The 22,821-nt window shown below is 49.0% G+C and overlaps 1 protein-coding gene across 3 annotated transcripts in view; it reads right to left on the reverse strand.

The window, feature by feature from the left end:
• Positions 1–22,821, reverse strand: part of LOC309661262 (janus kinase and microtubule-interacting protein 1) — a 99,459-nt gene that overhangs the window by 44,074 nt on the left and 32,564 nt on the right. The window lies entirely within an intron of this gene.

Genomic DNA, 22,821 nt, shown 5'->3' on the forward strand with positions numbered 1-22,821 from the left:
TAGACCTCGGTCTGCAAGTGTGACTGAGCCTCAGTCACCTTGGTGCTTGATTCAAAGGCAGGATTCTGGGGGAGCACAGAGCTCAAAAGCTTGAGGCCTGTGGGGAGGGGGCCAGGGGACCTGGATGTCTCATCCACACACCCAGGTGATTCAGGAGCAGGGTCTAAGGACCGCACTCTGAAAACTGGGCTTTTAGACTCCCTAAACGTTAGTGGTTCCCTCCCCACCCCAAGGACTAGCACAGCACTGGTTGCCCAGAACTGCTAGCTCTGGGCCCAGTTTTGGTGCCCAAGCCAGCCTGGGGGAGTAGCACAGCCCCTGGAGGAGGTGACAGCCGAGCATGGTGCTCTGCGGTCCTCCAGGCCTCTGTGCCTGCCTGGCCAGGCCTGAGCTGGTCACGCGGTCAGCGGGATGCCCTGATAAGCTAACGGCCCCTCCAGCACCCACATTTCCCTGGGGGACCCCAGACCTTCCATTTGGTAGGGCTGCCCTCACAGCCCACACGGTGTCAAAGCCAAAGCCATTAAAATCAGGCCCGAGTGACAGCTAGTAGCACTGCGTATTGGATGCTACACCTCTGTCACCCCACAGAACACGGCACAGCACAGTGTTGACAAAGAAGCCCAAGAGCCTCAGCAAGGAGACGTGACTGCTCAATGCCACACCACGGGGAGAGCAGAGCCAAGAAGGTGCATTCCAGAAGCCATACTCAGCACTCGCCCTGCGCTAGCCCTGGGAAGCGACGGAGGACCAGACAGGGTCCCAGCCATCACAGAACTTTCTAGCCAGGGAGACAACTACGGAAATGAATACATAAAGTAACTCTGGATTGTGACTGGCGTTGGAAAGAAATAGTAAACAGGGTATTTGAGACCTCTATCAAATATTACCCAAGTCACTGGCAGAGGGAGACAAGGGGAGTAAACTGCCAGACCACATGGGGCCTGGAGACCATGGACAGAGTCAAGGCCAGGTACAGAATGTGCAGCCCAGTGCAAAATGGAAATGCAAGGGTCTTGTTTCAAAAACTGTTCAGCATTTCATGACCATGACACTGAGCATTAAACCAAGAGTGAAGGCCTCTGACGGCCTCTACAACCACACCAGGCACCGGTGACGCTGGTCCTGGACAGAACTTAAGCGCAACTCCGAGGATGCTTGGTTGGGCAGCAGGTCCCAAGCAACAGGGGTCAGCTTCCGGCTGATGAGGACTCCAGTGGGCTGAATGGTGGTCCCCAAAAGACATGTTCACATCCTATTCCCCGGAACCTGGGAATATGCCCTTATTTGGAAAAAGGGTCTTTGCAGATGTAATCAAGTTAAAGATCCCAAGATGAGATCATCCACGATGAGGTGAGTCTTAAATTCAATGACATGTGCCCTTGAAAGAGACACAGAGGAGAGAACACGCAGAAGGGAAGGCCATGTGAAGAGAGAGGGGGGACTGGAGTGATGCAGCTGGAAGAGGTCGGGGCGGGGGCGTCTTCTCCCAGAGCCTCCAGAGTGAGCAGCTCCCCACCGACACTACTGACACCGCCAGATTTTGGACTCTGGCCTCCAAAACTGTAAGAAAGTAAATTTCTGTTGTTTTAAGCCACTCCATTTGTGGAAATTCTTTATGGCAGACACCGGAAAGGAATACACTGGGCATGAAGGGAAAAACGCTCATGGGACACATTCAGCACTTTGTTTAATGACTTAAGATAGCCAGCTTCTCAGCACTGAGCCCTGCTTCTTTCCCTGCTTCCTTTCACATCAGTAATAAGCCAGCTCACACCACACCACAGGCAAATCTCCTGTCCCTCACTCAGAGCCTACTATCTCATGATTTGCACACAGTGCTAGCAAGCTGAGCTGCCTGTTCTCCCAGCCCAGAGCAGAGGGAAGCCAGAAACTGGCAGACGGTGTTCTGCAAAAGGCAAACACGCAGACAGGAGAATGAAAAGAGAGCAAAGATTTTTCTAGAAAGCAAAGATTTTTCTACCATACCTTCCGCCCCAAAAAATAAGAGAGTAAAATAATAATTACCTTTATTACCTTCAGTATTACCTTTAATACCTGAAAAGCCTGCAAGGCCTAAAATATTAACATTCTTAGGACACCTCATTCTCCAATTACAGCAAATCAATAAGGTGCTCGCTGTCCAGACTCTTCTTATACAGTGTTGGTGCAAGACAGTCAGTGGGAGTTAAAAAAAAACGTTCACGAGATGTAATAAATAAAGTCAACTGAGTCGAGTTTTCCTAACACACATTCTAGGCTCCGGGGCTCAGGGCTATAAAGAGGACCCAGAAGGAGGCAGCGCTGCCACCAACCTCTGTGCTCTCCTCACCCAGGACTTTCGAGCCATGGAGTGGAGCGGGCCGCGCAGGGCTGGCGTGGGCGACAGGGCTGGCACCAGGGCTAACCCCAGAGCAGGCTGCCCGCAGCCACGGGGCCGGGGCCTCTGCATCCCGTGACAGACCCCAGCAGCCCGAGCTGGCACGTCTTAGAAATGATGACAGAACAGCACATCTGGCGGCGCTCGGCTCCCTGGGCCCTGTTCCAAGCTCTCTGTGTGGCGGCTCGGTCCTCACCTTGACCCCGGGGCTCCTGACCATCAGTGTCCGGCCACCGAGCCTTGTTGCCACCAGTTCTCAGAGGTGTCCCCTCCTCCCAAGGCTCTGGCCATCTCTCCGGCCTGACTGTGGCCTCCCGCGTCTCCTGGCCTGCACACTGTCTGCCCCCTCAGGCTACGGGGGCAGTGGGATGACCCTCCCCGCCTCTCCCTGCTGACAACCTGCAGGGGACAGTGCCCATGGCCACAGAAAGCAGCCCTCTGTGCTGCGCCCTGATCCACAGCCCGGCCTGAGCCAGTGGTGGCCCCCGTGCGCCACACCTGCCGTCCCCTGCGGTCCTCAGCCCGTGCCTCTCCCTGCCTGACAGGGCCACCTCCTAACTGTGCCCAGCACTCGACTCCGGCCACACCTCCTCCGGCAGCCCTCTCCGCCCCACAGGCAGGGTCAGGGTGTCCTTGCAGCCCAAGCCCCACCAGATTGACTCTCAGCCACCATCCAGGACCACGAGTCCAGCAGGGCTGGGGCCACCACAGGAGACAGCGTCATTTTACCGATGCGGAAACTGAGGCCCAGACAGATCAGAGGCCTGCCTGGGGTCACAGGGAGGGGGGGCCCAGTGGGGAGAGGAGAACTCACCACTCCCCTGAGCCCACCTGGCAGTCGGCAGAGCTTGCCTTGAGCTGCAGAGGCTGGGGGTGGGCACCACCCCACACGGACCCCACGGTCCCGGCCCCAGCTCACTGAGGTGCCCTTGGCTCCCATGGCCCCCACCGCCGGGCCAATGATGTCATTCATCACAGCAGCTAGGCTCCCCCACCTGGGCTGGCTAACCCCTCACCTAGGACCCTCTCATCCCAGGGGCCACCAGAGCCAAGACCCTGACAAGCTCCTCCCTACACCGAGGGCCACCTGTTCCCACTGAGCTGGGACTCAAGCCACTTGCTGCCAAGTCTCCCAGCCGCGGACTCGCAACCACGGGGCCTGCACTGTGCTGACCTCCTTTTCTAGTTCAGGTTATAAATTTTGCACCCAACAAACATCTGAGGGTCCCTCTAGTGACAGGGAGGGGTGGCTTCTGTTAATGTTCTACATACACCACACACCACACAAACACACACACACCACAATGCACACGTCATACAGAAGCACACCACAATGCACACATCATACAGAAGCACACACAGAATGCACACACCACACATATACACCACAGAGAAGCGAGTACACATACGCACTGCTGAGGACTGAATGTCTCTCTCCAAAATTCGTATGTCGAAATTCTAATGTCCGATGCGATGGTATTAGGAGCCGTGCCTTTGGGAAAAAGTCAGATCGTGAGGGTGGAGTCCTCGTGAACGGGATTAGTGCCTTTATAGACTCTGCCTTGTGAGGACTCAGCAGGAAGGCAGCTGCCTACAAGCCAGGAAGAGGGCTCTCATAAGAACCTGAGCATCCTGGCACCTTGATCTTGGACTTCTAGCCTCTGCAACTGTGAGAAATAAATGCCTGTTGTTTAAGCCATGCAGTCTATGGAGTTCGGTTATAGCAGCCCAAGCTGACGAAGACACGTACACACCACACCACAGGCATCAACCACCACACGCTCACACCACACACACAGAGGCACACCAAACACCACAATCTCACCACACACATACCCTCCAAACACGACACACATCCCATACACAACACACACACTAGTTCAGCATTTCCAACAAGGATGGGGAAACCCCGAATGTCCAAGGAAAGCATTTCTGAGATGCGCAGAACTGCCTCTCCAGCCTCCACGTCGGAATTCCCAAAAAGGGGTCCTGAGCGTCTTGTGAAGGCTCCTTGGAGCCTCCGATGACTCGGGAAGGCCTGGGTGCTTCAGAATTCCTGTTATCAACAACAAAGGGAAGCACAGAATCGGCAGGCTCTGAGCAGGTGGGCTCACAGCAGGCCCACAGGCTGACGGGATCATCATTCCCATCGTTCCACGGAGGGAACTGGGCTCAGAGGGGTTCAGAGCCGCCCAAGTCACTGCAGGCGAGCCCCACCCGAGTCTGGTTTACCAGCTGCCCGCCATGACCCACCTCACCCCGGCCAAACCACAGAGTGACCCCAGGGGCAGGCAGGGCAAAGGTTGCTCTCCCAATTAAGAGATGAGGAAATTGAGGCACACACACACACACACACACACACTAAAAAGCCACACATCTGGGTTTGCTGAAAAGCTGGTTCTTCTGGAAGGAAGGGGGTAAGCAGAGGAGAAAGGGGGTGTGGGCTGTGCCCTGGGGGTAGCAGGGCAGATACTGCGGGCCCTGGCAGGGGAAGCTCGGTGGCCAGCCTCGGACTCCCACCGGCCAGGTCACTAGCATGACCCCACCGGCACACTGGTAAGGGCCAACTGGGGCAATGGCTATGACAGTACTTGGAAGGCCATGAAGTGGCCCAGAAACAGGGCTCTTCACTGTGTGATGAAAAAATAATGCAAACAAAGACAAGGTCAGTGGGCAGGGACCCTGGGACCCAGAGGCCCCACAGGCCACCTCCTCCCGGCCACTCCCCTGCAGGAACCGCCACACGTGGCCTTCCAGCCTCTCTTGAAAGTCCTTCCAGTGACAGGAAGACGTCATCACAATGGGAACGTCTGCTTTCCAGGGCATCCCTACTTTAGAAAGCACTTCCTATTTTCAAGCCAAAAACACACAGACACACAAATAAAAAGGGCCTCCTTAGGACTTCTGCTGCTAGTGCCTTCCAGCACCTGGAAGCTGCCCCAAACAAGCGCACTCCCCCGCCACACAGAAGGCCCCTTAGCGACTGAAGATGCCCGTCACACTCCCCCTCCTTCCTCTCCTCCAGGGGACGAGGCATAAGAAGAGCGAGGCACATACCCTCATCAGGCACCACGGTCAGCCTCTTACAGGACAAATCCAGCTAAGCCTCCCAATGACTATGATGCAGGTGCTATTGTTACCCCCATCTTGTGGATGGAGGAATCGAGGCCCAAAACAGTAAGTTGCCTGCGGTCGCTCAGTTAGAAAAGAGGCAGGCAGACATGGATGCAAATCCCAGTGTCACTCTGGTCTGTGGTCTGTGATCTGAGGTCCCTGGGCCTCGATCTTCCCATCTGTGAAGTGGAGCTGTCACTATTGAGAAGGTCCTAGACAGTAGGTACTCAGCAAGGGACATCTCTCCATGGGGGCAGGGCCGGCCGGCACCGGTTTCCTGTGGGTGTGTTTTTCCAAACGTGTGGACACAGCACTCTACACCCCGGAGCCAGGCACTGCGGCTGGTGTGGTGGATGGAGCTCAGAGGGACAGAGAAAGAGGAGTGGGTGAAGGGAAGCCCGGGGCCTGGGAGTTTGTCCCCACAGTGGGGAACCCAGCTGGTGGCAAACTTGCTTCCTCAAGTGGAGAGAAAAGAATGGACTCATCTACTGGACAAACCCCAGCTCAGGGGGACACACAGGCATGGGCCGCTCCTCCCACCATTGACTTTGCTGCCTGCCCCTCACGGGCAACACCCAAACCCACGGTGCCACCTGTCAGATTCCCTCTAGCGTCCTTCCCTTTCCCCGCACCTGCCACCTGCAGCCTGGTGGACTACCAAGCAGTCTCCCTGGCCCCCCTACTCCAGTCACCCACCTACAGCCACCAAGAGGAAGCCTCCTGAAGCAGAAGTCAGCCCACATTGCACCCCTGCCTAGAAAATAATCAAAACAACAACAGTAATAATCAAACAACATGTCAACCTGCTGTGGTCCCACTGCCTCAGGGGAAAGTCCGCACATCACCGAGGACGCCTTGCGAGGCCCCTGCCATCTCGCCCCATTGCCGCGTCTCCTTGTCTGCTTGCCCTGCCGGATTCTCAGCTACTCTGAAACCATCTTACTCACTTGACTCTCCAGTATCAAGCAAAGTGCCTGCCCAGAGCAGGTGCTTGGTGACATCAGGACCCCTCCCGGACGTCTGCTGACCTGTAAAAGCATCACATACGCTTCTTTAATACCCAGCCCATGGGTGTCTTTACAATTACAAAGTTCAGGCAGAAGGACACAAGAGATCCTTCAAGGGATGCAGGATTCCTGAGTCCTTGGTAAAAATAATCCCCCAACCATGACGCCGAGCATCACTACGTGAGAACTGACTTCTGTGTGGACAGAGATGCGAGTGCCCAGGATAGTGAGTCTGGCTCACTTGCAAGCTGGCCCCCTTGCTGTGCCAGATGGGTACCCCATAGTCAAATATGGCCCTCAGCAAAATGACAAGATATGAGCATCAAAGACTTTGGCCTTGCCCTTGGGTAGCTGGTTGCAGAGAGGAGCTCAGCCAAATGAACACGTCATTCCCTCATTTGTTCAGCGCAAGCTCACCGCTCACTTCCTGTATGCAGGCCCCGTGCTGGGCACCGGACCACGGTACCGAGTAGCCCCGCCCCGCCCCACCCCCACCTCGGGATGCTGACAGCCTCTCCAGCCCAACGCTCCCCCCTCTCAGACTCCTGCTCCCTTGCTCTTTTCAGTATCTCCATATGCAGCTGAGGAGGAGACCTGCCCTTTGCACCTTAAAACTGCTGTAAGAAGGGTGTAGTGAGAGTTCTCCAAGGACCACCACTCTTCAATCCCTAGAAAAATATTAGGAGGTCAGAACACCCCCTCCTTTTGATGGCAGCATCACCTGCCATCGTCCCCTGCCATTGTCACCCCAGTCACACAATCAGCATTGTCACCTCTGAGGTCAAGACCATATGAATGGCTGGAGCTGACAAAAGCAACAGCTGGACACTGAGGACACCCCTTCAACAGGAGCAGGAGAGCCCAGGGATCTCCGGACAGCCTCCATCACCTGGTCCTAGCATGTCCATCTTGATATGTCCCAAAGAAGCAAAGTACAGCCAAGTTCAGGGACAGGAGGCCTCTCTGAACTTGCAGACTCTGAAACACCAGGACTCATGGTCAAGGACCCACAGAGGCCACACCTGAGCTCACGGATGCCAGCTCCCCTCCCCTGCCAGAAAAACCAGAGAAACCCAAATAGGGCAATACTGTGCAGTTACCTGCCCCGTGGCCACTTTGGCAAAGTTCTGCCCAGTGAAAAGGAGGGGATCCCTACACAGGAGGAAGGAAGGGAGGAAAATGGAAGAAAAAAACAAGGGAGGGAGGGAAGGAAAAAGGGAAGGAAGGAGGGAGGGAGGGAGAACACAGAAAGAATGGAATCAAACTTCTAGTTTCTGGTCTGGTGTGTAAGGAACTCGGGAGTCATCACTCTCATTCATACAAGACAAGAGCTGAACAAACTGAAAATCAGTAACTTTTCTTATATCCGTCAGAGAACCGAGGTCATGAGGCAAACCACTGCAGACAGGCAGATACAGAGAACAACATGCCACAGCAGAAACCCAGGAGTAGAAACCTCTGTGGGAACCGGTTCAGATTCCTTTTACCATATACTTCCTGGCCAGCTTTCAACAACAACAACAAGTTACAAGGTATACTAAAAGGCAAAAACAAACAGACAAACAAAAAACAACCAAACAGAAAAACAGTTTGAAAAGACAGAACAAGCATCAGAACCAGACTAAGATATAGCAGTGATATTGGAATTATAAGACTGAAACCTTAAATAACTCTGATCAATACGCTAAGGGCACTAATGGAAAAAGTAGACGACATGCAAGAACAGATGGCTAATGTCAGCAGACATGGAAGTTCTAAGAAAGGACCAAAAAATGCTGGAGATCAAAAACACTGTAAGAGAAATGAAGAATGCCTTTGATGGGCTCATTAGTAGACTGGACATGGCTGAAGAATCAGTGAGTTTGAAGATACATCAATACAAACTTTCCAAAGTGAACAGCAAATTAAAAGAAACAACTCTGAGATAAACAGAATAGAATATCCCAGAACTGTGGGATAATTACAAAAGCTGTAACATATGCATAATGAGAGGAGAAGAGAGAAGAAAGAGAGAAAGGAACGCAAGAAATATTTGAAGCAATAATTGAATGTTTGAAGTCCCACTCCTGCCTGGACTTGAACCCAAACCTTTGAAAGCCCAGTCCATGGGTTCCTTCACAAAGCACTGCCCAGTAGAACTGCTAGCTCTCACAGAAATTCTTACAAACGTTTTCAAATCATCACCTAACACCGTGATAGAGACTGGTGTCCTGGGAATTAAGAAATAGTGGGAGGGGGAAAATTCCACAGTGAATGGACCATTCCTTCAATGCTTATGGAAGTGCTCTGGTTTCCTGCAGGCATCTATGAATCCATAGTTTGGTCTGTTTAAACCCAAATAACCGTGAGAATATTTAAGCACTTTTGGAAAGATCCTATTTCAGCACCCCAGTGATAATATCTCCCTCCAGGAGCAGGAATGAGGGAAGCACCAATTAGGGACCTATTAGAACGTGCTAAGTGTCTGCACAGAGTCATCTCACTAACCCTCTCGAGCTCCTGACAGGGAGGCTCATCTGGCATACTTTGCACATTAGACAACTGAGGCACAGAGAGGCTGAGCCACTGCCCATGCTCACACAGCCAGAAAGGGCCCCTGCCGTCCCCACCCCACCCCTACTCTTAGCCCTTTCTTGCTTGCTTTTCTTACTTTTGATGAAACTTAGTACTAGTTAAGAGCCAAGCTAAGGTAAAGCATCTAGATTTCTAAGAAATGGCCAGCCCAGGAAAAAACAAACAAGTCAGGTCTGCTCCCCCTCCACTCTGGTCAGCTGACCAGAACCCACATGGCAGCAGGTCCTCTGCACCCAGAAAGCTCTATTCTGTGAACAGCCTGCAGAAACCAAACAACAGTGACAAACCATGTAGCCACTCAGCATTTAAACAGTTTTGTATTGAAACTCCATAACAAGCTCATGGAATTCAGTTGACTACCCATTTTACAGCTGAGGAAACTGAGGCTCAAGGAGGTGAAATGGGAGCCTCGATCCCACTGGGCCTGACTCCACAGCCTGCCCCCTCCGGCCTCCTCTGCTCCGCTCTGTGGCCCTTCTCCTCTCCCAAGGGAGGGATAACTGCTTCTCCCCCCACCTCCCACCCGACTCCACACTTTCAGAGTAAGGGGCTGTTTGTCGCCTTGCCTGGTGGCAATCCCCATCTTATGCCCCAGAACACAGCCCGTGCAGCCCCGCCTCTTCCACGCTCCTCCATGTGAACAGACAGGTGCTTTGCATGCCTTCTCAGTGCCTGTCCCACGGGCTCACCCATCTCTGCTGAGAGACAGCGTGTTGTTGCTGTTCTCCTAACAGGACCCAGAGCAGCTTTAGGCTGCACTTCTTGAGACTTCGCTGGGATTCAGGAAATGCACAAGGCTCTGCCCTGTGGAGCCATCACTGCCACACACCTGCTCCAGTTCCTGCAAAGTTGACTCACACTCCGGGAAACAGCACATGCTGCATGTCAAGTACGAACCCTCCAAGTCCTTTGCTCCAGGACATCAGTGATTCATTCAAAGATTAGAGGCAGAAGCTCTTCAAAACTCTCTTTAGAGGTCTGGCCATACTCTCTCATACCCTGAGGAAATGACCCCACAGGGGGAGAACCGTGCCACCGTCAACTGTGGAGGCTGGCAAGCTGAAATCTACACTTCTCAGCTCCATCGGGGCTAGCGTTTCACATGGGACTCACACTCCATCCTTCATTCAATTCATTCAATCGTTCATAAACACAAGGTTTGACTCCAGGATAAATGGGCAACCAGGTGCTGGCGCCAGGCGCCCATCTGCTGGTGTGGGCCTGGTGGACATGGGATGCTCTGGTGCTCCTGGGGTCTGGCCACCTCTCTGCTTGCAACTGTAGCCCTGGGACAGTGGCTTCCAACCCCCCAGCTCCCCAGAGGCCAACTCCGGGGTGGAACCCTGAGGCCCAGCCCAAACCCCACTCCTCCACCTTCCAAGCATGCTGTCAGCACCTGCTTCCCTGTGCAACACTCCTCTGTTTAAAGGAACCCAAGAGAGTGGCTTCTGTTATCTGCAAGTGAACACAGATTAAAATGCGGGTGCCCCAGAAACCTGAGTTGAAATGAAAGGGGGGACACACAATGTTAAATCACACAGCACAAAACCCAATACTTTGTTCATGCTCAGCACAAACAGACCCTACCTCATCTACACTCCACTGATGGAATTTCTCATTCCAGAAGCTCAGAAATGGCAGTGGAGTGGAGGGTTCTCAGCGGCTGACTCTGGCATCAGACTGAGCTAACTACCCCTCATTAGCTGTGTGTCCCTGGGCAGGTTACCTGTTCTCTCTGGCCTTCAGTTTCTCCACCTGGGAAAATGACAAAAGTAATAACACCTACCTCACAGGGTTGGGTTGTTGTGAGTACAGCATGAGTTGCATTAACTTGTTAAGCCATAATTTAATTATTTATTAATGTTATTAATATTAATGAGTACATATAATTAATTAATAAGTATTACATGTTCATTATGGAAAATGTGAACAAGACAGATAAAGGTGAGATTAAAAATCACTTATGGGCTTCCCTGGTGGTGCAGTGGTTGAGGATCTGCCTGCCAATGCAGGGGACACGGGTTCGAGCCCTGGTCTGGGAAGATCCCACATGCCGCGGAGCAACTAGGCCCATGAGCCACAATTACTGAGCCTGCGCGTCTGGAGCCTGTGCTCCGCAACAAGAGAGGCCGTGATAATGAGAGGCCCGCGCACCGCGATGAAGAGTGGCCCCCGCTTGCCACAACTGGAGAAAGCCCTCGCACAGAAACGAAGACCCAACACAGCCATAAATAAATAAATAAATAAACTCAAAGTTAAAAAACAAAAAAACTGTCAAATACTAAAAATAAATATTATAAAAATCTAAAAAAAAAAAAAAAAATGCTGCATTCAGAGAAACGGCCACCCCAGAGGGAGAGGGGACCAGAAGCAGAGCCAAGCAGGAAACCAGGTGGATGCAGAAGAGAAGCAAAGCGGTGAAAGTGCAAAGGCTACGTTTGGGAGAGCTACTCCTAATTCTCTGTCCTCTGCCTGCATTTTTTTAGCCCACTAAGTTATTTTAATAACTCGGTCGCTTTCACATGAAAACCTTTTGCAAGAAAAGCCCTCCAAGATGTCGAATCCGCATTCGCAGAAGGGATTTACCACAAAGAGTGCAAAGAGAGACTGGTAGCCTTCCAAGTCCCAGTATTGCGACGAGCTAAATAATTGAAGGGAAGCCTTCTGTGCCCTTAGCAACTAGGCAAGGAGTTTGTCAGATGTTTACAGCCCTTTAAAAAATAGAAATAGAAAATGAATGGGGAGGTGGATTGCAGCCTAGAAAAAGGCCCTATTGAAAAGGTAGACGGGGAACCTTAGCATGACTTCAAGAGCCCTGCCATGCCGGGTCCATCGCGTGCAGGAACCACTGCCCGACTCTGCAGCCCGGCAACTGGAGCCCCTTCCAACTCAGCCCCCAGCTGCCTCCTTCTCAATTTACTGATTATGAGCCCCATCCCAACACCCCATACCCAGCCGCAATGATCTACTGACATCACCCCAAACATTCAGCTACACCTTTGCATGTGCCGGTTCATCAGCCAGGACAGCCCTTCCTTCCTTCTCCACCTGGAAAACTCCTATTCATTCATCAAAGGCCCAGGAATGATGGCCAAGTTCAACCATCACCTCCCACAGAAGTCTCCCCTCATAGAATCTCTCCCTCCACAGAGCAGCACAGAGCACACGGGACAGGGCAGGGTGGTGGTGGGGTGTTCCATGGGGTTGGGGCCAAATTCTAAAGGGCCTTCCTTCCTTGTCCAGTGTGTAAGGAATTTACAGTTCATCCTCAGGCAGTGTGGGAAGTCAGGGAGGAGACATGAGCAGAGAAACACTTCCAGACGAGCGTGGTAGAAAATTTCTGGTGACAATGTGGGAGACAGGCTGAAACTGGATCCGTGATGACGAAGTGAGTCTCCAGCATCAAATCGTATATGCTTGACTGCTTGTATCCAGAGCTTCCTTCCAGAGTCACTGCTGTGCCCACACACCGTGCAGAGAAAGCAGGGCCCCTCCCCTACCTGCCAGGCAGTATCACAACCACCACCACAGCTAATATGCACATAACACAGCCTGGTGACCATTTATCAGTCCCGCTCTAAGCACCTACATCGAATCCCTACAATAGCCCTAAAATGTAGGTACTATTATTGTCCCGTTTTAGGGATGAGAAAATATGGCAAGGTTCAGGAAGTTGCTCAAAAGCGCCCAGCTAACAAGTGGCAAAGGAACCCAGGTGGGCAGGCTGGGAGAACTACGGCAGACCCATACCTCACCCTTAGAAAGTCAGCCCAAGTACCGCTGCCCAATTTACCCTAAAGAAACCACGGGAGAGTTGCGCAAGGATTTAGCTGCAGGGATAATCATGGATGTGTTGTTTACAACAGGAAAACAAGAAACGACTAAGTATTTGCTAAACATCCAAATATTAGCAAACGTCCTGAACTACTGTGGAGCATTTACGCAGTGGAATGCTATGAAGTCGTTAACACGCTAATAGAGTCGTAAACTCTATTTCTCATATCTCGGTTTGAAGTCCTCCTGCCCCTGGAGCTCCCAGGGTGTGTGTGAAAATGTGGATTCCTGGGTCCCTCCTAGACCTCATGAAAGACAATGTCTGGAAGTGGGACCTGGTAATCAGAATCTTTGCATGTAGAGTTTCCTGCATGGTAATGTTTGAGAACCGCTGCTGGGGATGAATATTTATGCCATGGAAAGGGTCAGCTCCGCGAGTAGTTCTGTTCGCCACAGGGTCCCCAGTGCCTAGAACAGCGCCTGGCACACGGCAGGTGCTCAAGAAATATTTGGTGATTGAATGAACACATCAATCAGCAAACTATTCTGCAATGCTCTGCTGGCAGGTCTAAATGACTGACCAATCTGTGTGCCTCTGAGGAGCAGGGCCTGTGAACATCTTGTTACCCTGCTGTGCCCAGCACAGAACCAGCCCTCGGACACGGTCCACCAGCACATGAACACATAAACACATGAACACTGCCGTTTGCATTGATTCTGAGCTGCATGTTCTTTCACTTTTTAACATTTCTGAAATCAGACTGTGTCTTACAACCTAACCCTGTCATGGTTTAGCTGGCAGCGTTGTTTCTTCCCTTTCCTTAGTGGTACAAAGATAATGAAGCCATCTCTCAATTGCTGTCATCTTAGATTAAAATACAGGAACTGAGTACATAATTCTGATTTTAAAAAATTAAAGTCAGATGCCAACACAGCTAACAGATTGCCGTGCATTCCCTTTCTCATGATTTGCAAAAATTAATCCAATACCATCTGTCCTAAGCTTTTGGCTGCAGCCCCCAGTAGTCCTGGTCATTCAACCCTTTGCTGCTGAGACGCAAAACCAATATCTGATGCAAATGACAGGCTTTTACCTGTCTTCACCTGGGAAACTTCTGAGAGCATCGGCTGGAGGGTTTCTCTACATTCTTGGAGGCCGCAGGATGTGCCAGAGGGTGCTTCTGGCCCAGACTCGGGTTCATCCCAGCCCCATCACCCCTGGATGTTCGGCCTGGCACGCGGTCTGTCCACAACAGCTGTTGGTCCTCTTGTGACTTCTCAGCACTCAGAGGACCGGCACCCTTTGGCCAGTGCTCTACAGCCCTGCATTTCCTTTAACAGGTCCCATGGCTAGATGACAGTCGGACACCCTAGGCAGGTTACTCTCATCTGCAAGAAGGGGTTGGGGATGGGAATCCGGCCCACTACACCGGGTTGTTCTGAGAACCAAATGAGATTCATTTGAAAATTCTCTGAATAGCAGCAATTTCTATACAAGGTAATTCGTGACATTTAGGAGACACAAATGAGTAGAAATCCTCAAACTTTCAGGAAAACTTCAGCACCTACTTTCCATCGTAACACTTGCCTTTTTTTTTTTATTAAAATCCATCATTGCCCAGACCTTTTCGTGAGTCAGTGGCACAAACCATCACAGCAGCTAAGAGCCAGGAACTGGGGCCAGAATCCCAGCACCGTCTCCCTGTGCTGCCTTGGACGCGTCACCTAAGCTCTCTGAGCCTCCATCTCCTCGTGTGTAAACTGGGGCTAACTGTCTAGTTTCCCCATTCCCTGTACAGTTAGATCCGCCTCTCTGTAAAGCACCAGGCACAAAGCCCCCCTCCCGCAGTGCGTCTGGTGAGGAGAGCAATTCCCATGACGTCTTCATTTAGAGCAACAGCACTGGGTTAGCTCAGCTTTCCTTCTATGGAGCATTTTATTCCCCCAAAGTGCTAGAGCTAACTAAGCTTCCACAACCTCAGAGGAGTTATTTGGGCCACATTTCCAGGGCTAGAGGAACAGAGAACAGTGCAACACGGCAGAGCCCCAGCTGTAGGCTGGCTCCGCCCCTTCCCCTGTGTGGGACCCTGGCCAGGCTATTCTGCCCTCTTCTCACTGTCTCCAAGCCTCAACAGAGTGAGGATGATAAGAATGGACCACCTCACAGGGACGCTGTCAGAACAGCGGACAGATAACGGCCAGCACAGAGCGAGCGCTCCAGACATCCCAGCTTTCCCCACGCACGTTCCAGCTTCCCACAGCCTCGAACACGAAGCACTTGAAGGCCAAGAGCCTTCCAGCATGGGGACAGCAGCGGGGTGGTGGTGTCTGCCTGCCCGCCTGCTTCCAAGTAGGAATGTCAGAGATGCTGCGAATGAACGCAGGTCCACAAAGGCTTCGTGGTGGGTGAAGAAAGGCACCAGGAGTCGTGGTTTCTGAAGCCCCTGCCTAACTCGTGTGGCTGCCCCGGCACAGGGCCTGGCAGAGGAGGTGGCAAGCGAATGTCTGTAGGTGAAGTAAAGGTTTAGCGTTGGAGCCCCGGGTGAGATATGATTAGGGAGAAAGAAGGTGTGAGAACATTCCAGAGGGGCTGCGGTATAGGAGTGATCAACCGCAGAGGATCTTCTGGGCTCCTTCAGATCATAGTTGTCATTCTCAGACAGGAAGTCCACCTTTTTCAGTTAGCAAAGAAAAATCTGGTTTGAAAACTTCAAGCTGGGAGTTTGTGTCTCTCTCCTTAGGGGTAAAACGTGGGCTGCTCAACAGATCAGTGAGGTGGGAGAGACAGTCCAAAAACAGATCCAAGGACGGACACAGGAATTTAACACACAAAAATGGGGACAGAGAGCAGCTCGTCCACTACAACCGGATTGGGATAGAGGACTAGCTATTTGGGAACAAATAAAACTGGATATCTACCTAGATCCTTACAGTAAAACAACTTTCAAGTGGATTACAAATTGAAATAAAGACAAAGATCCATTGACAGATGCATGATAAAGAAGATGTGGTATGTATATATGTATATATACACACACACAGACACATACACACAATGGAATACTACTCAGCCTTAAAAAAGAATGAAATAATGTCATTTGCAGCAACATGGACCTAGAGATGATGGACCTAGAGATTATCATACTAAGTGAAGTAAGTTGGACAGAGAAAGACAACTATCATATGATACCACTTATATGTGGAATCTAACAAAATGATACAAACGAGCTTATTTACAAAACAGGAACAGACTCACAGACATAGAAAACAAACTTATGGTTACCAAAGGGGAAAGGGGCGTATAAATTAGGAATTTGGGATTAACAGATACACACTACTAAATATAAAACAGATAAACAGCAAGGTCCTACTGTACAGCACAGGGAACTATATTCAGTATCTTGTAATAACCTATAATGGTAAAGAATCTGAAAGAATAGGTATGTGTGTGTATGTGTATATATATATACATATATATATACATATACGTATGTAACTGAATCACTTTGATGTACACCTGAAACATTGTAAATCAACTATACTTCAATTTAAAAATACATTCGTTTAAAAAAAACCAAAGAAACACAAAACAAAGAAATCTCCTAAAAACAAGCATTAAAGGAGGCAAACAGTCTAAGCATCCACGGAAGGCACCAATGTTAAACTTCTGGAGGGGAAAAACATCACAGAGCGAAAACATCAGACCACAAGTTGGGAAAAAATATTTGTAACATATCAAAGACCACAGGTTAATATCTCTTTTAGTGAAGAGACTTTACAAATCAAAATTGCTTTAAGCAACACATCAATAGAAAAATTAGTATAAATAATGAAGAAGCAATTCTCCAGAGAAGAAAAGCACGTGGCCAGTACACAGACCGCAAGATGCTCAGCCTCACTGTAATCAGAGGAATGAGAATAGGGGTGAGAACTCTCATTTATCACACTGGCAAAGATTTGCAATATCCATTGTTGGCAAGGTTCTGGGAAACTGCTATTCGCATTCATTCCTGGTGGGTGCAAATTGACGCAGCTCTTCTGGAGTGCCATTTGGCAATTTCTGTCAAAATTTTAAATATGGATTGCTTTCACTCAGTAGCTTCACTTCTAGAATCTTTCCTAAGGGAACAATCAGACAAGGGATGGGAATGATCCATAAAGATGGGAATAATAAGGGACTCGTTAAATAAATCACAATACGTCCAAGCCGCAGAGGCCATGGAAAGATTTCTGTATACCCGTGTGTGTGAAAAGCTGGTCACAAACGGGGTGACCCCGTTTCTCAAGGGAAAAACCCCACATTGCGACACTCGCTGACATCACAGCCCTAACGAGTAAGATAAGCCAAGAAAGTATTTCCATTTAGGGGCAAGGGAAGGAGGCTGTGTGAACAAAGAGGATTCTTAGAGAGAGAAGGTGGAAGGCTCCTATCAGGGGCGGGGAGGGAGAAAAGAACCAGGAAACGGAGTGGGGGTGGGCTAGGTTTAGGCCAAGAAAAAGAGAGGGAGAAGAAATTAGGCTGGAGAGAAGCCACAATGGCACTGAGAAGATGAAAGTCAAAGGTCCAGTCTGAAATATACTAATGGGACTTTTAGAAATCCCCAAAGTAGTTGGATAGGGCTAAGTGACCCAAAAAATAGCTTTCTTTCCTATATACCAGCAATAACCAATTCGTGGATAAAACTGGAAGATGATTCCATTTATAACCGAAACAAAAGGAGTTAGGAATGAACAGCACAGACTGTTCAGGAGAGAAAAGAAAACGGTATTTTTCTATAAAGGAGAGAGCAAGCTGAACTGAGAATCAGACAGGGTCACCCTCAAGCCTGCACCCCCAAATCAACACCCCCTTCTTCTCTGGCCCTGGACCCCTTATCATCCCCATCTTTTCCCAAACCTCCCTCTTTTCTCCCAACTGCTGCAGTGTCACCTCCCTCCAAGGCTCCTCACCGTCAGCTTTATATACTCGGGTCATTCCCATTAAAATAAACAGACTTTTCTCTGTCCCCAACACCCCTAACCTCTGCCTCTCTCTGCTTTGCCACAGTCACTGAGGCTGTCATCTGGATTGCCTCCTCACTTCCTGCAGACTGTGAGCTTCTTGAGGGCAGGAACTGGGTCTAAGTCATCTTAGTCTCTATCCCTCAGCACAGGGTGCACGTGCGATACCCCGGTAGCGGGGTTAAAGGGGTGGGAGAGTGGATGGATGGATGGATGTCTGGATGCCTGGATGCATGGATAAACAGAGGGATAAAGAAAAACTGCTCAGTTCAACTCAGAACTTCAATAGAGGATTTAGAGCCCAAGCAGAGTTTGGTCCAGGGGGTCCATAAAATTCCTTCCAACCTGAGCTTCTAGGACTTTATGGAACAGTCCCCTGATGCCTGGGGCTGGCCTCAATTCTTGGGCTTGGCTTAGAAGGAAAATTCTCAGAAGAAATACCACTCAAAGGAGGGAAACAATCATTTCTCAAACTGGAGGAGTCTTTTCCATTGAGGAATTTTGCTTTTAGGACAACTTTTAAAAATAAACAAGATGTAAAAGAATAAAATGCTCAGGAATAAATTTAGCAAAAGAAGTAAAAAACTGAAAAATAACAAAATATTGTTGAAAGAAATTAAAGATGACCTTAATAAATGGAAAGGCATCCTATGTTCATGGATCAGAAGACTTAATATGGTTAAGACCAAATTTACCTACTGATTTGACACAATTCTTATCAAAATCCCAGCTGACTTCTTTAAGAAGCTGATCCTAAAATTCATATTGAAGTTCACACTTCAACATGAACAACCTTGAAAACAAACAAACAAAAAGTTTGAGGACACAGACTTCCTGATTTCAAAACTCACCACAAAGCCACAGTGATCAAGATAATATGATACTGGCGTAAGGACAGACGTATAAATAAATGGAACAGCATTGAGAATTCAAAAATAAATGTTTACATTATGGTCATTTGATTTTTAACAAAAGTACCAAGCCAAGTTGATAAAGAAAGAATAGTTTTTTCAGCTAATGGTGCTTGGGCAATTAGATATCCACAAGCAAAAGAATGAAGCTGCACACCTACTTCACACCATATACAAAAATTAACTCAAAATGGATCAAAAACCTAAATGCAATAACTAAAACTATAAAACTCTTAGAAGAAAACATAGCAATAAATCTTCATGACCTTGGATCAGGCAATGGTTTCTTAGATAAGATACTCAAAGCACAAATGGCAAAGAAAAAATAGATAAATTGGACTTGACCAAAATTTTTAAATTCGAAGGATACTGTAGTGGTTTGAATAGTGTCCTTCAAAAATTCATGTCCACCAGAACCTCAGAATGTGTCCTTATTTGGTAATAGGATATGTGCAGACATAATTAGTTAAAAGTATCTCAAGATGAGATCATTCTGGATCTGGTGTCTTTATAAGAGGACACCAGAAAGGCACGCAGGGAAGAAGGCCGTGTGAAAACAGTGGTAGAGATTGGAGTGATGTGGCCACAAGCCAAGGAATGCCTGGGGCCACCAGAAGCTGGAAGAGCCAGGACGAGACTTCAGAGAGAACATGACCCTGCTGACACCTTGATTTCAGACTTCTGGTCTCCAGAACTGTGAGAGGATAGATTTCTGTTGTTTTAAGACAATACCACCCAGTTTGTGGTTATACAGCAGCCCCAGGAAACTAATACAGATAGCATGAAGAAAATGAAAAGAAAACCCACAGTAGAAAATATTTGCAAGTCATATATCCAATAAGGGGCCTATATCCAGAATATATAAAGAACTCTTATAATTCAACAATGAAAAGACAAACAACCTCATTTTTAAATAGGCAAAGGATTTAAATAGATATTTTTCCAAAGAAAATATATACAAATGGCCAATAGGCAGATGAAAAGATGCACAGCATCAGTAGTCATTAAGGAAAATCAAAACCACAGTGAGACAGCACTTTAAACCCACTAGAGAATAAATATATGTTTTAAGCTACGCAGCTTGTGGTACTTTGTTACAGCAGCCCTGGGAAACTCTGTGCATGTGTGCACACATATATACATGATGTTTTCCTTTTTTTTTTTAATTTAAGTATAGTTGATTTACAATATTGTGTTAATTTCAGGTGTACAGGAAAGTGATTCAGTTATATATATATGTATTTCAGATTCTTTTCCATTACAGGTTATTACAAGATATTGAACATAGTTCCCTGTGCTATATAGTAAATCCTGTTATCTGTTTTACATAAAGTAGTGTGTATCTATTAATTCCATACTCCTAACTTATCCCTCCCCACTTTCTCCTTTGGTAACCATAAATTTGTTTTCTATGTCTGTGAGTCTATTTCTGTTTTGTAAGTAAATTCATTTGTATTATTTTTTAGATTCCACATACAAGTGATACCATGACATTTGCCTTTCTCTGTCTGACTTACTTCACTCAGTATGACAATCTCTAGGTCCTTCCACATTGCTGCAAATGGCAATATTTCATTCTTTTTTATGGCTGAGTAGTATTCCATTGTATATATGTACCACATCTTCTTTATCCATTCATCTGTTGATGGACATTTAGGTTGCTTCCATGTCTTGGCTACTGTAAATAGTGCTGCAATGAACATTGGGGTGCATGTATCTTTTTTGAATTATGGTTTTCTCCGGATATATGCCCAGGAGTGGGATTGCTGGATCATATGGTAACTCTATTTTCAGTTTTTTAAGGAACCTCCATACTGTTCTCCATAGTGGCAGCACCAATTTACATTCCCATCAACAGTGTAGGAGGGTCTCCTTTTCTCTATACCTTCTCCAGCATTTATTTGTAGATTTTTTTTTTTTTTGGCCATGTCGCACAGCATATGGGATCTTAATTCCCCGACCAGGGATTGAATCCATGCCCCCTGCATTGGAAGCTTGGAGTCTTAACCACTGGACCACCAGGGAAGTCCCTATTTGTAGACTTTTTGATGATGGCCATTCTGACCAGTGTGAGGTGGTACCTCATTGTAGTTTTGATTTGCACTTCTCTAACAATTAGCATGGTTAAGCATATATGATTTATTTTTAAACTGACTTTTAGCCATTAGGCAAGTGAACCAAACAAAACTCTCAGGGCTGAGAGAAGCCATGTCGATGCCCAGAGCCTGCAAAGGACAGCTGTGACCAGATCTGACCAGAGACATTAAACCATTAACCATGGCCTCAGAGAGGCAGCCTCAGAGGGGGTGTCAGGGGAGGAAGGGCAAAGAAAGTGAGGCCAGGGGTTGACAAAGCACATGGGAGGCAGTGGTCAGAGTGCTGAGAGCCACAGCCTGAGGGACAAAGCAGACAGTGAGCGAGACCCAGAGCCAGTTCATGGCATACAGCATCCCCACAGATCCCGCAAATGGATCTCGCTTGTGTGACCGACTGCTAATGTCACAGTGCAATACAAGAAGCTCTAGGTCCTGAAGAACCAGAGCCTTTCCTTAGAGATGGTAGGAATACAGCATAGGACTGTCTCATGCGTTTCAGACCCATGTCCCCAACTGCCATCTGTACCTCCCCTGGCTGACCCCCAGATGCCTCATACTAAGCAGCCCAGAACTGGGCTCCCCATCTCCCTCCTTCACATCTATGCTTCTACCATGTTCCTCAGCCCAGAGAAGGCCCCACCAGCCCCCCAGGCCAGAAATCTGGGTGTGCTTCTTAGCTACTAGCTAATAATAGCCACCAGATTATTATAACATCAGTGGTTTTCAAACTGCTGTGCACCAAAAGCCCTGGAGGGCTAATGAAGGTCACAGAGGCCCAGCTCCTAAAGTCCCCCTGTGATTCTCCTGCCCCCCACGTTGGAGAGCCGCTGTACTTGATAAACAGTTATACCCACATATATGCAGCTACTGATGTTGAGGGGGACTCCCGGGTGTCGGGTGCTGTGCAAGCTGCTTATAAACGTTATTTCTCAGGCTACTCTTTGGAGCAAATAATTTATTTCCCCCATTTTATAGATGAAGACAGAGTTCAAGAGAGGTTAAGTAAGTTCCGAGAGGTCACATAGCCCAGCGGGGAGCAGGAGAAGCAGAGTCTCTGCGTAGGTCTCTGACTTCAAGGTGCTTCACCTCACCAAGGTCAGGAATTAGAGGCTAGGAATGCAAGGCTGGCCCTCAGGACCTATTGCCGGCAGCACAGGAGCCTCGAGGGGCCAGGCACAAGCTCTAGGTCCCGGGCAGCTGTTCTCAGCCCCACTGCCCACCGGAAAAGTCTGGAGAATTTATTGTTCATGCCCCTGCCTGGCTCCACCTGGCCACAGAATCAGAACTCTCCAGGGGCAAGATGGTATTATATTCTCACCTCCCCAGGAAACGAGGGTGAAAAAAAAAAAAAAAAAAAAAAAAAAAGGCTTGAGCCGCGGTTCTCAACATTGGCTGAGAATTCCCAGCGCGCAGGCCCCTCTCAGTACCAGTGACTCAGCATCTTGGAGTGGGGTTCGGCCCTCAGTGGTTTTTTAAGGTCCTCAGGTAATTCCAACGTGCAGCCCAAGTTGAAGTCGGTGGCTTCGGGCCCTGCCTGCTCCAGGTGTGGCCTCCAGGTCCAGAGCACTGGCTCCACCAAGTAGCTTTTTAGAAATGCAAGATTTCAGGCCCACCTCAGACCTGCTGAATCTGAAACTTGGGGGTGAGTTTAGCTAGTCCTCCAGGTGCCGTTGATGCTAGTTCAAGTGTGAGAATCTCTTGCCTAGCGCCTTGCAACTCAAAGTGGGTCCACAGGCTGGCAGCGTCAGCATCACTGGATCTTGTGAGAGATAGAGTCTCAGCTCTCCCCACCCCCCACCAGACCCACTGAATCAGAACCTGCATTTTAACAAGATACCCAGGTGATTTAAGCACACAGTAAAGAGTGAGAAGACCCTCCCTTCTTCTCCTCTCCCTGCCCCTCCCCCCCCCCCACTTTGGATTAGAAGCTCTCATCTCACCAGGGGTGAGGCCCAGGTCCTGTT

Source organism: Balaenoptera physalus (genome assembly GCF_965194825.1).
Source record: "Balaenoptera physalus genome assembly, chromosome: 5".
Taxonomy (NCBI): domain Eukaryota; kingdom Metazoa; phylum Chordata; class Mammalia; order Artiodactyla; family Balaenopteridae; genus Balaenoptera; species Balaenoptera physalus.